Source organism: Phocoena sinus, chromosome 7, assembly GCF_008692025.1.
Source record: "Phocoena sinus isolate mPhoSin1 chromosome 7, mPhoSin1.pri, whole genome shotgun sequence".
NCBI lineage: Eukaryota > Metazoa > Chordata > Mammalia > Artiodactyla > Phocoenidae > Phocoena > Phocoena sinus.
The window spans coordinates 97785445-97802192 of NC_045769.1; the positions used below are offsets into that span (position 1 = coordinate 97785445).

At 39.7% G+C, this 16748-nt stretch overlaps 1 protein-coding gene across 7 annotated transcripts in view; it reads left to right on the top strand.

Moving 5' to 3' along the window:
* Positions 1-16748, top strand: part of NCKAP5 (NCK associated protein 5) — a 992075-nt gene that overhangs the window by 311983 nt on the left and 663344 nt on the right. The gene's annotated exons all lie outside the window — the stretch shown is intronic.

Genomic DNA, 16748 nt, shown 5'->3' on the forward strand with positions numbered 1-16748 from the left:
CCTCGGATTTATCCTGTATGGGACTATCTGTGCTTCCTGGACTTGATTAACTATTTCCTTTCCCATATTAGGGAAGTTTTCAACAATAATCTCTTCAAGTATTTTCTCAGTCCCTTTCTTTTTCTCTTCTTCTTCTCGAACCCCTATAATTCGAATGTTGGTGCATTTAATGTTGTCCCAGAGGTCTCTGAGACTGTCCTCAGTTCTTTTCATTCTTTTTTCTTTATTGTGCTCTGCAGTAGTTATTTCCACTATTTTATTTTCCAGGTCACTTATCCGTTCTTCTGCCTCAGTTATTCTGCTATTGATCCCATCTAGAGTATTTTAAATTTCATTTATTGTGTTGTTCATCGTTGTTTCTTTCATCTTTAGTTCTTCTAGGTCCTTGTTAAATGTTTCTTCCATTTTGTCTATTCTATTTCTAAGATTTTGGATCATCTTTACTATAATTATTCTGAACTCTTTTTCTGGTGGACTGCCTATTTCCTCTTCATTTGTTAGGTCTGGTGTGTTTTTACCTTGCTTCTTCATCTGCGGTGTGTTTTTCTGTCTTCTCATTTTGCTTATGTTACTGTGTTTGGGGTCTCCTTTTTGCAGGCTGCAGGTTTGTAGTTCCCGGTGTTTTTGGTGTCCGTCCCCAGTGGCTAAGGTTGGTTCAGTGGGTTGTGTAGGCTTCCTGGTGGAGGGGACTAGTGCCTGTGTTCTGGTAGATGGGGCTGGATCTTGTCTCTCTGGTGGGCAGGTGCACGTCTGGTGGTGTGTTTTGGGGTGTCTGTGGACTTATTATGATTTTAGGCAGCCTCTCTGCTAATGGGTGGGGTTGTGTTCCTGTCTTGCTAGTTGTTTGGCATAGGGTGTCCAGCACTGTAGCTTGCTGGTCGTTGAGTGAAGCTGGGTGCTGGCGTTGAGATGGAGATCTCTGGGAGATTTTTGCTGTTTGATATCATGTGGAGCTGGGAGGTCTCTTGTTGACCAGTGTCCTGAAGTTGGCTCTCCCACCTCAGAGGCACAGCACTGACTCCTTGCTGCAGCACCAAGAGCGTTTCATCCACACGGCTCAGAATAAAAGGGAGAAAAAGTAGAAAGAAAGAATTAGTAGAAGAAGAAAGAAAGAAAGAGAGAGAGAGAGAGAGAGAGAGAGGAAGGAAGGAGGGAAGAAAGGAAAAAAGAAAGAAGATAAAGTAAAATAAAATAAGTAAGATAAAATATAATAAGGTTATTAAAATAAAAAATAATTATTAAGAAAAAAATTTTTAAAAGTAGGACGGATAGAACCCTAGGACAAATGGTGGAAGCAAAGCTATACAGACAAAATCTCACACAGAAGCATACACATACACACAAAAAGAGGAAAAGGGGAAAAAATCATAAATCTTGCTCTCAAAGTCCACCTCCTTAATTTGGGATGATTCGTTGTCTGTTCATGTATTCCACAGATGCAGGGTACATCAAGTTGACTGGGGAGCTTTAATCCGCTGCTCCTGAGGCTGCTGGGAGAGATTTCCCATTCTCTTCTTTGTTCGCACAGCTCCTGAGGTTCAGCTTTGGATTTGGCCCCGCCTCTGCGTGTAGGTCGCCAGAGGGCGTCTGTTCTTTGCTCAGACAGGACGGGGTTAAAAGAGCAGAATCTAAAAGAGCAGCTGATTCGGGCGCTCTGGCTCACTCAGGCCGGCGGGGAGGGAGGGGTGCGGAAGGGGTGGAGCCTGCGGCGGCAGAGCCCGGCGTGACGTTGCACCAGCCTGAGGCGCGCTGTGCGTTCTCCTGGGTAAGTTGTCCCTGTATCCCAGGACCCTGGCAGTGACAGGCTGCACAGGCTCCCCGGAAGGGAGGTGTGGAGAGTGACCTGTGCTCGCACACAGGCTTCTTGGTGGCAGCAGCATCAGCCTTAGCGTCTCCTGCCCGTCTCTGGGGTCCGCGCTTTTAGCCACGGCTCACGCCCATCTCTGGAGCTCCTTTAAGCGGTGCTGTTAATCCCCTCTCCTTGCGCACCAGAAAACAAAGAGGAAAGAAAAAGTCTCTTGCCTCTTTGGCAGCTCCAGACTTTTCCCCGGACTCCCTCCAGGCTAGCCGTGGCGCACTAACCCCTTCAGGCTGTGTTCACGCCGCCAACCCCAGTCCTCTCCCTGCGTCTGACCGAAGCCTGAGCCTCAGCTCCCAGCCCCCGCCCGCCCCGGCCGGTGAGCAGACAAGCCTCTAGGGCTGGTGAGTGCCGGTCGGTGCCGGTCGGCACCGATCCTCTGTGCGGGAATCTCTCCGCTTTGCCCTCCACATCCCTGTGGCTGTGCTCTCCTCCGTGCCTCCAAATCTTCCCCCCTCCGCCACCCGCAGTCTGCGCCCGTGAAGGGGCTTCCTAGTGTGTGGCAACCTTTCCTCCTTCGCAGCTCCCTCCCAGAGGTGCAGGTCCCGTCCCTATTCTTTTGTCTCCGTTTATTCTTTTTTTCTTTTGCCCTACCCAGGTACGTGGGGACTTTCTTGCCTTTTGGGAGGTCTGAGGTCTTCTGCCAGCGTTCAGTAGGTGTTCTGTAGGAGTTGTTCCACGTGTAGATGTATTTCTGGTGTATCTGTGGGGAGGAAGGTGATCTCCGCGTTTTACTCTTCCACCATCTTCCTCTTGTCCCCTAGGTATACCTTTTCATTAAGGTGACAAAATAACTTTTGAGGGCAGCATCACTTGTTATAGTAGTTAGTCATTTTCTAAGTATGGAAAATCCTGTAACTCCTGCTGGTTCTGTTGATTTGAACAGCTGGCCTCCCAGTTCGTGCTGCTTTGCCCATAGGTGGATTGGGAATCTTACATTAGGAGTGATAAAACTGCTGACAGAATTTCACAAGCTGACGTAAATGACGCTGATTATAACATGAAGATTATTAGGAGGGATTTTGGATCTCTGCAAGCTTTGAAATAGTACTATATTTTAAACTCCACTTGATGCGAGTGAAAAATGAGATCCTCTCATCATTAGAATTAATTTATAATGGGCTTCTCTCAAAACTGACCCAGGTCAGACAGTATGAGGTTCACATTAAGTGGGCTTATACTACACAGATATGCAATGTTCAGTATATCTATAAATATAATTGCTTTAAATTTTTCATACTAATTGCCCTGAAACATGTACATTAAAGAAGTGAACAGCAAATTTCCTGAAATATATGTCCAAAATGATCGTAATTTGCATAAATTTTAGCCAAGGAACATGCTGTACCTTTGTAAAAATTTTAAAACATATTATACAAATATGTTGTGGTGTAACTTGGTGTTCCTCACCAATCCTAACTTGGGTGAAATACTTTTAGCAGAACATTGACAAGGACAAGTGAAAAAAAAGGCTTCATTGTTTCAAACACCAGCTTATCTTTAGACTAATATAAAGGATTTTGTTTTATTGTGGTATTTTAGATCCAGCTTTCTAAAATTTAATTATAATTAAGACTTTGTGGACATTATTTTTGGACTGTATTTTTCTAAATAATATTGATCACTTTTAATATTTATATAGTGAGTATGTAGTATTTTGAAACTAGAAAGAGAAAAGTATACAGAAGAAAATAATTTAGCCTGTAATACTACCATATATTGTTTGCTTTATTGTCTTTTGATCTTTTATATATTTTCAAAACTGTGATATGTAGGATTATGCAGTTTTACATCATGCTTCTTTCACCTAATATTATGCTGTTATCCATTTTATTATGTTCTTTACAAATTTAAGGAATTGTATAATTCTCCAAATGGATAGTGTGCTTTATTTTAAACAATCCTTTATTTTTGGAACCCAAGACATCAGGTTTTTTTCTTATATTGCTGTAAATACTATTTTGAACATCATTAGTTTTGACATTTTACTCAGGATGATTCCTAGACATGGAATTTCTGGATCAAATGTACATGGATGTTTTAATTTCCTTGACGTATTACTTAATTGCTTTTCCCAACTGTTAAATGTGTAGGCAAAGCACACCCTTGTACTTAAGTCTCTACGTACAGAGAGACTTTGCATCCTCCAGCTTCCCTCTTTGTCTTCATCCTCTTTCTGTCAACCACAAAGATCCATAATGTGTACTCTACGTCCTCTTTCTAGGATGTTTATATTTAATTTTATAATTGTAGTTACATTATAGACATAAAAAAATCTGTTTAAATAATTTTGAACCTTCCTTTTATATTTTTAATTCCATATTTTTTATTCACTGTTCAGTATAGAATGTATGTGTATATGCACACATGCACATACATACATATACACATGTACATATCTGGTAAATACTTTTTACTCATCTCTTGGATATTTGTATATGCTTGTATATATACACAAACTTTTAAGAAAGTTTAAGATACACATACTTTTTAAAAATTTATTGAGATTTTATTGACATATAATATTATATTGGTTTCAGGTATACAGGACAATGATTTGATATTTGTATGCACTGTGAAATGACCACCATAGTAAATCTTGATAGCATCCATCACCACAGAAAGTTAACTTTAGGATTTACTTTCTTGGCGCCTTTCCAGTACGCTCTACAATATTATTGACTATAATCACTATGCTATACAGTACCTCCCCCATTACTTATTTATTCTGTAACTGGAAGTTTTTACCTTTTGAACCCCTTCACCAATTTTGCCGACTCCCCAGCCCCCTTCCCTCTGGCAACCACCATTCTGCTCTGTGTATATATGATTTTGGTTTTGTTTAGTTTTTGTTTTTGAGTTTCCACATATAAGTGAAATCATACAGTATTTATCTTTTTTTTCTGAATTATTTTGCTTAGCTTAATTTTCTCAAGGTCCAAGGTTGTCACAAATAGCAAGATTTCATTCTTTTTTGTGGCTAAATAATATATTCCATTGTTTGTGTGTATTATTTATAGATAGATAGATAGATAGATATACCACTTTTTCTTTATCCATTCATCCATTGATGGCCACTTGGGTTATTTCCATATCTTGGCTATTGTAAATAATGCAATGAACATGGGGGTGCATATATTTTTTTCGAGTTAGGGGTTTTGTGGGGATTTTTTAAGATAAATACCAAGAAGTGGAATTACTAGATCATATGGTAGTCCTAGTTTTAATTTTTTGAGGAAACTCCATGCTGTTTTCCAAAGTGGCTGTACCAATTTATATTCCCACCAACAGAGCATGGGAGTACCCTTTTCTCCACATCCTTGTCAAGACTTGTCATTTTGGTAATAGCCATTCTAACAGGTGTGAGGTGTTATTTCATTGTAATTTTGATTCACATTTCCCTGATGACTAGTGATATTGGACATCTTTTCATGTACCTGTTGACTGTTCGTTGGCTTTCTTTAGAAAAATATCTATTCAAATCCTCTGCCTATTTAAAAATCAGATTGTTTGGGTTTTTTTTGTTTTGTTTTGTTTTTTGCTATTGAGTTGTATAAGTTCTATATTTTAGATATTAACTCCTTATCAGGTATACGATTTGCAAATATATTCTCCCTTTCAGAAGGTTGTCTCTGCCTTTTGTTGATGGTTTACTTTGCTATGCAAAAGCTTCTTTTGTTTGATGTAGTCCCACTTGTTTATTTTTGCTTTTTTTGACTTTGCTTTGGAGTCAGATTTAAAAATTCACCACAAAGACTCATATCAAGGAGATTGCCATCTATTTTCTCTTTTAGGAGTTTTATGACTTCAGGTCTTACATTCAAGTCTTTAATCCATTTTGAGTTAATTTTGGGGTATGGTGTAAGATAGTGGTCTAGTTTCATTCTTTTGCAAGTGGCTGTCCACTTTTCCCAACACCATTTATTGAAGAGACGCCCTTTTTCCATTGTGTATTCTTGGCTCCTTTGTCACTAATTAATTGACTGTATACTTGAACATTTATTTCTGGCTTCTCTGTTCTGTTCCATTGATCTATGTGTCTGTTTTCATGTCAGTGCCACACTGTTTTGATTACTCTAGCTTTATAAAATAATTTGAAATCCAGGAGCATGATACGTCCAGCTTTGTTCTTCTTTCTCAAGATTGCTTTGGTTTTTCACAGTCTTTTGTGTTTCCATACTAAGGTTAGGATTGTTTGTTCTGTTTCTATGAAATAACATTAGAAGTTTGATAGGTATTGCATTGACTCTATGGATTCCTTTGAGTAATATGGACATTTTAACAATATTAACTATTCCAATCCATAAGCATGGAATATCTTTCCATTTCTTTGTGTTTTCAGTTTCTTTCTTCAGTGTCTTAGAGTCTTCATAGTATAGGTGTTTCATCTTCTTGGTTAAATTTATTTCTAGGTATTTTATTCTTTTTGATGCAGTTGTAAATGGGTCTGTTTTCTTAATTTCTTTTTCTGTTAGTGTATAGACATTTTATGCCTTGCCACTTCACTATATTTGTTTAGTAGTTCTAACAGTCTTTTTGTGAAAAGGTTAGGGTTTTCTCTATATAAAATCATTTCATCTGCAAATAGTGACAGTTTTACTTATTTCTTTCCAATTTGGATGCCTTTTATTTTCCTTGCATAATTGCTCTGGCAAGGACTTCCAATACTATGTTGAATAGAAATGGGGAGGGTGGACATTCTTATCTTGTTCCTGATCTTAGAGGAAACACTTCTAGCTTTTCACTGTTGAGTATGTTAGCTGTAGGCTTCTCATACATGGCCTTTATTATGGTGAGGTACATTCCCTCTGTACTCACTTTGTTGAAAGTTTAACATAAATGGATATTGAATTTTGTCAAAAGCTTTTTGTACATCTGTTGAGATGATCATATGGTTTGTATTCGTTATTTTGTTAATGTAGTGTATCACATTGCTTTGCAGATGTTGTTGATGTTGAACCGTCCTTACATCCCTTGAATAAATCCCACTTGATCATGGTGTATCATCCTTTTAATGTATTGTTGAATGCAATTTGCTAACATTTTGTTGAGGATTTTTACATCTGTGTTCATCAGGGATATTGACTTGTAATTTTCATACATGGTGATGTGCTTGTCTGGATTTTGGTGTCACAGTGATGCTGGCCTCATCAAATGAGTTTGGAAGCATTTCCTCCTCTTAAACGTTTTGAAAGAATTTGAGGAGGATAGGTATTAACTCTTCTTTGAATGTTTGATAAAATCCACTAGAAAAGCCATCTGGTACCAAACTTTTGTTTGAATCGGTAATCAGAACCCTCCCACAATCTCTTTATGTGTTTTGGTCTGTTCAGATTTTCTACTTCTTCCTAATTCAGTCTCTAAAGATTGTGTGATTCTAAGAATGTATTCATTTCTTCTATGTTGTCCAATGAGTTGGCATATAATTGTTCAGAGTAGTCTTTTAAGATCTTTTATATTTCTATGCTATCAGTTGTAACATCTCCTCTTCAATTTTGGATTTTATTTATTTAAGGCCTCTTTTTTTCTTGGTGAGTCTGGCTAAGGGTTTGTCAATTTTGTTTATCTTTTCAAGGAATCAGCTCTTAGTTTTACTGACTTTCCTATTGTCCTTTTAGCCTCTATTTTATTTATTTCTGCTCTGATTATTATTATTTACTTTCTTCTACTAACATTGTTTCTTCTTTTTCTAGTTTCTTTAGGTGTAAAGTTAGATTGTTTATTTGAGATTTTTCTTCCTTCTTGAAGTAGGCCAGTATTTCTGTGAGCTTCCCTTTTAGAACTGCTTTTGCTGCATCACATAGGTTTTGGTATGTTGTATTTCATTTTCATTTGTCTCTAAGTATGTTTTTATTTCTCCACTGATTTCTTTCATTGACCCAGCGGTTGTATGTAGCATGTTGTTAAATATCCACGTATCTGTGAGTTTTACAGTCTTGTAATTGATTTTAAGTTTCATGCCATTGTGGTTGGAAGAAATGCTTGATGTGATTTCAGTCTCCTTAAATTTATTGAAATTTGTTTTATGGCTTAATGTATGATCTGTCCTGGAGAATGTTCCATGTGTACTTGAAAAGAATGTGTTTTGCTGCTTTTGGATGGAATATTCTGTATATGTCTATTAAGTCAACCTGATGTAAAGTGTCATTAAGGCTGGTGTTTTCTTATGATTTTCTGTCTGAATGATCTATCCACTGATAAAGTAGGGTATTAAACTCCCCTACTATTATTGTATTGTTGTACTTTCTCCCTTTAGGTCTGTTAATATTTGCTTTTTATATTTAGGTGCTTCTATGTTGGGTGCATATATATTTTAAAAATTACATATTCTTGTTGAATTGACCCTTTTATCATTACGTAGTGTCCTTCTTTGTCCATTACTACAGACTTTGTTATAAAGTCTATTTTGTCTGATATGCGTATAGCTATCCCAGCTTTCTTTTTGTTTCTATTGAATATTTGCATGCTATATCTTTTTCCATCCCTTCATTTTCAGTACATGTATGTCCTTATATCTAAAGTGGGTCTCTTGTAGGCAGCATATAGACGAGTCTTGTTTGTTTTGCTTTGTTTTGTTTTTGTTTTGTTTTGATTTTTAATTCAGTCACTCTGTCTTTAGAGTGAAGAATTTAGTCCATTTACATTTGAGGTAATTATTGATAAATATTAATTTACTTCCATTTTGTTAATTTTTCTGCCTGTCTTTTTGTAGTTTCTCTCTGTTACTTTCTTCTTTTGCTCTCTTTCCTTGTGCTTTGATGACTTAGTTTAGTTGAGATTCCTTTAGTTGTTATGTTGAGATTCCACTCTCTCTTTTGTGTGTGTGTATCTACTCTAGGTTTTTGCTCTGTGGTTATCATGTGGTTCACATATAATGTCCTATGTATACAAAAGTCCATTTTAAGTTAATACTGACTTAAATTTGAGCTTATTCCAAAACTCTACATCTTTACCTCTCCACTACATTTCATCTTTTTACTTCTGTCTCTTAGGTATCCCTTAAATAATTATTGTATTTTTTTTAATTTTGCTACTTTTGTCTTTTAAACTTGACACTAACCTTATAAGTGATTAATCCACTATCTTTGCTAAATATTTATCTTTACCAGTGAGAATTTGACTTTCATATATTTTCTTGTTATTAATTAGTGACCTTTCTTTTCAGTTTAAAGAAGTCCCTTTAACATTTCTTGTTAGGTTGGTTTGGTGGTGATGAACTCATCTAACTTTTGTTTGACTGAAAAACTCTATCTCTCCTTTCAGGATGAGTGATAATCTTGCTGGGTGGAGTATTCTTGGTTGGAATTTTTTTCTTTCAGCACTGAGAATATACCATGCCACTCCCTTCTGGCCCATAATGTTTCTGCTAAAAAAATATGCTGCTAGTCTTATTGGCTTTCCCTCACACATAACAAGTTGCTTTTCTCTTGCTGCTTTTAAGGTTCTTGTATTGTCTTCAATTTTTGACGTTTTAAGTATAATGTATCTTGGTGTAGATCTCTTGAGGTTCATCTTATTTGGAGTTCTCTGGGCTTCCTGGACCTGGATGTCTGTTTTCTTTCCCAAGTTAGGGAAATTTTTAGCCATTATTTCTTCAAATAAGTTCTGCCCCTTTCTCTCTGTCTTCTCCTTAGACCCACGTAATGTTAATGTTAGTCCTCTTGGTGTTTTCCCATAGATCCCTTAAAATCTCTTCACTTTATTTTTGCTTGTATCATTATTATTATTATTATTTTGCAGCTCAGTTTAGATGAGTATCCTTGCTTTGACTTCCAGAACACTGATTCTTTCTACTGCTTTGTCTAGTCTGCTGTTGAATCCTTCTAGTGTGTTTTTTAGTTCAGTTTTTGTGTTCTCAGCTCTGTGACTTCTGTTCTGTGCTTCTTTATATTTTCTATCTCTTTGCTGAAGTTCTCACTTGTTCATCTCTTCTTCTGAGTTCAGTGAGCAATTTTGACTATTACTTTGAATTCTTTATCAGGTAGATTACTTATCTTCATTTCACTAAAATCTCTTTCTGAAGTGTTGTCTTGTTCTTTCTTTAATAACATATTTCTGTTTTGTCCTTTTGTTTGATGCTGTTTCTATGTATTGGTGAAACAGCTACCTCTCTGAGTCTTGAAGTAGTTGGCCTTGTGTAGGTGATTCAACCTTGCCCTAGTGGTTGGTTGTCTTTTGAAATTTTGTGATTGTCTAAGCAGCCTGATTTATTCTTGATAGGTTCCTGGTGTTGAGGGTGTGCCAAGACCTGTCAGTGTTCCAAGAGGAAGGATCTCATTTTGCACTTAGTTTTGGGCTGTTTGAAAGTCAAACCCTCGGGCAACAGGTTTTGAAGTATGCACGTATATAGTCCTATGGACCATAATCATAAACCCTGCTGGCCTCCAGAACAGGAGATCTGGAGATGACCCTTGGGCAACATTTCCATAAATCAGACCTCTAGACAAGTGTATAAGCTCCTTTCTGGGAGGTATCATTGAGCTGCAGTGAGGCGAAGGGAGTGTGCAAGGATAGTGTCTTACATTCCCTGAGAGTGCCTCTGTACTCTCTAGATGTGCGGCAAGCCTGAAGCCTCAGGCTGAATCTCCAGGACAAGCAAATAGGCCTTTTTCATAGGAAGACTGGAGGTGTGTTTCAGTCTGCTGCCTGTGCAGTGCCCTGGGGGTGGTAGCCTGCCAAGAGCTATCTTTCTAATTGTTACAGTCCCATGGAGCCCAGGAATGCAAGTCCCATTGGCCACCAGGGCTAGGTGATCAGAAGGCATCCTCTTTGTGGATCGCATGCACCTGCTGGCTCTAGAAGGGCATCTGGAGTGCATAGGGGGCAGGACATGCTCCTTGGCTTTGGCATGACATCAGGAAAAATCCTTGTCTGTGCTCCCCTGCCAGTTTCAGCAAGGGAGTGGGAGAGTGTCATGACTGCTCTCACTAGCTGGTCCCAGCCAGGGAGTGAGGGAATGCTGCATCTACTCATCCCTGCCTGCCTTACCAAGACAGTGGGAGGGTCCCATGTCTGCACACCTGCCTGTGCTAACAGGGTAGAGGGAGAGTGCAGAATGGTGTCTGCCAGCACCCCAGTCTCCAGAAAGAGTCCCAACCATCTCTTGTTCCTCCAGCAGATGCTTGAAGATTAGCATAGGAATCTCCTTCACATTCCGGGCACTTTTCAAACTGCTACTTTTGCACTGGGTCCTAGGGCAAGTGAGACCTCATGCAAGCCTTTTATTTATTGATGTATGTATGTATGTATTTTTAAATGACTTTTTATTGGAGTACAGTTGCTTTGCAGTGTTGTGTTAGTTTCTGCTGTACAGCAAAGTGAATCAGTTATATGTATACTATATCCACTCTTTTTCAGATTTCCTTCCCACTTAGGTCACCACAGATCATTGAGTAGAGTTCCCTGTGCTATACATTAGGCTCTCATTAGTTATCTATTTTATACATAGTAGTGTATATATGTCAAGCTTTTTGAAAGGAGAATCTCAGTTCACTTCAACTGTCGACTGAAAAAAAATGCACCATCTAAAAGTTGAGGGTTATGTTTTATTTGGTGGACAAAACTGAGGACTTAAGCCTGGGACGCAGCATCTCCGATAACTGAGGGACTGCTCTGAAGAGGCAAGGGCAGGAGCCAGGACATATAGGAGTTTTTGCAACAAAGACCAGGTAGTCGGAACATCAAAGATTACTGTTAATTAAGGAAAACCAGATAGCTCAGGTTAAGGAATCTAGTGCTTTTCTATGTATGGGAAGATGCAAATTCTGGGCTCACTGAAATCATCCCTTTGATGGGCATCTCAGCTCTTGGGGACCAGTATCCTGTGCTTCTCATCCTGAGTCTCCCCAGGGTGCACCGTCGGGGGTGGCTGCAGCAGCTGACCGCTAGATGGCAGGCATCCTGTTTCCATCCTGAGTTTCCTCAGGGCTCAGCGTTGGGGGCAGCTGTAATGTGACGGCTTGATGGCTGCAGCATCCTTTGTTTACTGATATGGCAGGTGGCATTTTTAGTTCACACAGCCCTTTGGGTCCCTTGGATGTGAACTCCTTTGGTTTCTAAGCCAGACACTTTGGGGGCTCATCTCTCTGTTGTAGGTCCCAAGGGCTGGAGAGGCTGATACGGGGCACAAACCCCTCACCCTAGGGGAGGAGCTCTGGATTTGTGAGATTCCCTCCCTATTGTGGGGCTCTGCACCAGGCATGGAGTTTTTGGTGAGACCACGTCTCTGTCTCTCCTACCTATCTCAATATGGTCCTTTTATCATTTATTGTGGATGGGGCAGTTCAGCTAGTTTTCAGTTCTTTTTCAAAGGGAATTATTCCATATGCAGCTGTAGATTTGGTGTGTCCGTGGGGCAAGGTGAATTCAAGGTGAGCCTCCACATTGGAGCACTTCCCCCCAGCCTCCCACACATGTAGTTTTAATTAAGGTAGGCACTTTATTTTCTGAATTCATGTAAAGCTGAGAATGTCTTTCTGTTGCTTTGTTATATAGAAGCTACTTTATTGGGGATGTTTATGGATTAAGACACAAAGGTTTGTCTATGTGTCTTATTTCAGTGGACATCTGGGGTGGCCAGAAGCTATGCAACCAGTCTTTTTTTCTTTTTTTGCGGTACACAGGCCTCTCACTGTTGTGGCCTCTCCCATTGCGGAGCACAGGCTCCGGATGTGCAGGCTCAGCAGCCATGGCTTACAGGCCCAGCTGCTCCACGGCACGTGGGATCTTCCCGGACCGGGGCACGAACCCATGTCCTCTGCATTGGCAGGCGGACTCCCAACCACTGCGCCACCAGGGAAGCCCTGCAACCAGCCTTTTTAAAATCCTTGATAGGAGACCATTTGTCTGTTTGGGTGCTTGCTGTCATCCCAATCCCCACCCCAAGCACACACGCTACTTTTCTTTCCAGCCCTTATGTGGGTGGATGATTTTTCCATAACCTCTACCTGGAATGTGAGGAGCCTTTTTGATGTGTAAAATCAAGTGTTGCTTTTTTTTTCTCTATCCTATTCTGAAATGTTTCTTTAATTATCCCTTGATCACTGTTTACCTTTCAAATCTTGTCAAGTACTCAAAAGCTATAATTGATACATAAACCTACATTTTCTGACCTAATATCCATCATGTCTCTCTTCATTTTCATCTTTATCCTTTATTTAATTTACCTAGATTGTTTGTCCTTCACAGGACTGTGTATGTGTTTTTATTGTCAGTTCTACTATTGTATCCAATATAGGTTTGTCATAAGGAAAATAAGTAGAATACAGTGTTCATCAAGTTAATACCTATATTTGAATAAAGTCTTTGTGCTCAGTGACATGAGAAGTACATGCTGGGCAAAGCAAGCCTGGGGAAGCTGACATTTTTCACGGATAATGTTAGAGACAGTGAACATTGACACCAAGGACGATGGGGAGATGGGTGTGTGCTTTTCTTCTAGGTTACAGCAGTATTAATCTTCACCAACTTGACTATATATACACTAATTGAATCATACTGTAGAAATAGTAGAAGGCTTAGTGAGTGCAGTCAACCTTGTATCCATGGGTTCCACATCTGTGCATACAGAGGGCTGACTATAAAAGACTTGAGCATCCATGGATTTTGGTATCACCAGGAATTGGTCCTGGGACCAACCCCCCATGGATACTGAGGAATATTTAAGTACTTGGGTTGGGGAGTTCGATTTGTTTCTAGATGAGATACTGAGCAGTAGACTTCATTTGTGTGATCACTTAGTGCCGATATACCATAATCCATTATCCACTCTTCTCTGAAGCACAATTTCACGTTGTGGAGAGTCATCCCATAATAAAAATCAGAATGTAAAGGTCAACAAGTTTCCATTCTGCTATTGCAGTTTATATTTCCTTGAAATTCTTAGCTCACCCAGCTCCATTTTTATTTCATTTTATTCTCTTTTCAGCTCGTCTTGTTTTAAATTTAATCCTATCTTTTTATCTCAGTGTCTTTTTTTAAGCTTTCTGCACATGTTTTGGAGAGTCATGTCTTTCTGGATGCTACCAAACATGTTAAGTTTTTTTCTAAAATACTTTCTTGAAAATCATTTTCAGATTTGATGCCTTCTCTTGTGATTGAGGGTGATGTTCTCTTTCTCTTGTCCTCCAGTACTTCTTCATGGGTTCTGTGTTGTACGTTTTCACTTTACTCATTCTAAAGTGATCCGCATAGACCCTGGGATCACCAGCAGACAGTGTATATACTACCTTCTGTCCATCTGCATTTTTAAAATCTTTTCTGCCAGGTCTCGCAATATCCAATGTCTTTCAGGCAATTTGGGGAGCTGTGTTATACTGAGGTAGAATTTTGCCATCCCCTTTCTTTCTGCCTGTGCCTTTGATACTCTGGAATATTGGAGCCCATGTTAAGAACATTCAGTATGCGCTTTATACCAAAGCTGGCACTATAGGCACAGTCGCTATAACATTGTACTTGCTATGACTGTAGTTCCAGTGTGGACCACTGCCAGCCCCACTGTGATCACCCTCCATTGTTTCCTGGGAGTTAATCTCCAAGGTGATTCCTAGTAGAATAATCCTATTTTATTCTTAAAGAATGGTAAGGATTTATTATTAGTTAATGAATTTCTCCAATTCAGGGGCCAGGAATGATAAATATATGAGGGTGCTGCCTAAGTTCTTTTAGGCAGGGAAAAACTTGTTTCATTTAACAAAAAGCACATGTAAGCATCATCTTTTTTTTCTCAGTTCATTTCAGTTGGTGTCTATTTGTGTGTGTATGTGTAGGGGTGGGGTATAGGCAATACCACAATAAATGTGCAAGCAACATAAAATTGGATATTAAAGTAAGCATGCTATGATGAAAAATTAAACTGAAAAGAAGGATGAAAATCCATAATCCTAGTTTCCCATTGTTATGTTGTTTAAGACATCATTAGAGTAATTTTTATGGAAAATTAATGAAAGCAGCCAGTATTGTATTTGAAATAGCTTTTAAACCACAATCCAGCAATACCTACATTTAATGCTTGAAAATCTGTATTGTTATTGTTAATCTCTAACTACCTATTCTAAAATTCAACTATAATTAAAGAAGCATACACTTAGGGACTTCCCTGACGGCGCAGTGGTTAAGAATCTGCCTGCTGGGCTTCCCTGGTGGTGCAGTGGTTGAGAGTCCGCCTGCCGATGCAGGGGACACAGGTCCGTGCCCCGGTCCAGGAGGATCCCACATGCTGCGGAGAGGCTGGGCCCGTGAGCCATGGCCACTGAGCCTGCGCGTCTGGAGCCTGTGCTCCGCAACGGGAGAGGCCACAACAGTGAGAGGCCCGCGTACCACAAAAAAAGAATCTGCCTGCCAGTGCAGGAGACATGGATTTGACCCCGGTCCAGGAAGATCCCACATGCCGAGGAGCAACTAAGGCCGTGAGCCACAACTCCTGAGCCTGCACTCTAGAGCCCATGAGCCACATCTACTGAAGCCCACGCACCTAGAGCCTGTGCTCTGCAACAAGAGAAGCCTCCGCAATGAGAAGCCCGCACACCGCAACGAAGAGTAGCCCCCGCTCACCACAACTGGGGAAAGCCCGCACACAGCAATGAAAACCCAGTGCAGCCAAAAAAAAGAAGCATACACTTAAACATCTTGAAGTTGAGTAAGAGAAGAGACAATGGATATAAACTTCACCTTGTAAAGTGGTTTGCCTTTTGAGAAGAGGTTTGATCCTGTAGAAAAGGCTCTGCTCACTGCTCAGCATGTGGTATATGCTTAAACTGTTTTATTTAATCCTTCCAACACCTTTTAAATTATTATTTATCTCTCTGAAAAAAAATAAGGTTTAGAGAGATTAAATAACTTGGCCTGAGGAGGTACACCTAGTAAGTACCAAAACCAGGTACTTTGAACCTAAATCTCTTTGGTGCAAAGATCACATTTGTAATCACCTTTCAGCTTCCACCTCCGACTTGAGCTCTCTGAGGGCAGGAACTTTCTCCCTCTTAGTTATTACAATATCTACGGAAGTTGGAACAGCACTTGACATATAATAGATGTTGAAAAGAAACAATTGAATGAAGATTGGTTGGGTGACTTTGAAGTTTATATATTTGTTTTTACTTGGAAACACTTAAAATTTTTTTTGATGGGATGTATTTGAAAATATCTTTAAGAATTTTGAGTGTTCTAAATGGTGTTTAGGGATTCCCTCATGGTGCAGTGGTTAAGAATCCGCCTGCCAATGCAGGGGGATGCGGGTTTGAGCCCTGGTCCGGGAAGATCCCACATGCCATGGAGCGACTAAGCCCGTGCTCCACAACTACTGAGCCTGCACTCTAGAGCCTGCATTCCACAACTACTGAGCTTGCGCGCCACAACTACTGAAGCGCATGCACCTAGAGCCCATGCTCCGCAACAAAGAGAAGCCACCGCAATGAGAAGCCCGTGCACCGCAACAGAGAGTAACCCCCGCTCGCTGCAACTGGAGAAAGCTTGTGAGCAGCAATGAAGACCCAATGCAGCCAAAAATAAATAAATTAAAAATCAATCAATCAATCAATCAATCGTGTTTAAAGCTCGATCGGGACACTTAATAACATAACCACAGACCACTGCAACTTCCTGTGATAAGAGATTTCTGCTTTGGTTTTGATGTGCCCAATGTTCTCATTTAAATAACTAAACTAAACATGTGTATTAATTAGAATAGAACTCTTTAGCTAATTTTCTGCAATAGAATTATAGTGTTATAGAATTCTAACAGTTTTAGCTAGATGAGGACTTAGGGTACTCTCTAGTCTAACTGAAATATTGTGGAAAGTTAAAAAGGCTTCTCCAAGGCTACACAGGTAGATCCAGGTCCAGAAACTTGGAACGGGGCCCATGCCACTCTATCAGGTCAACTCTTATTGTG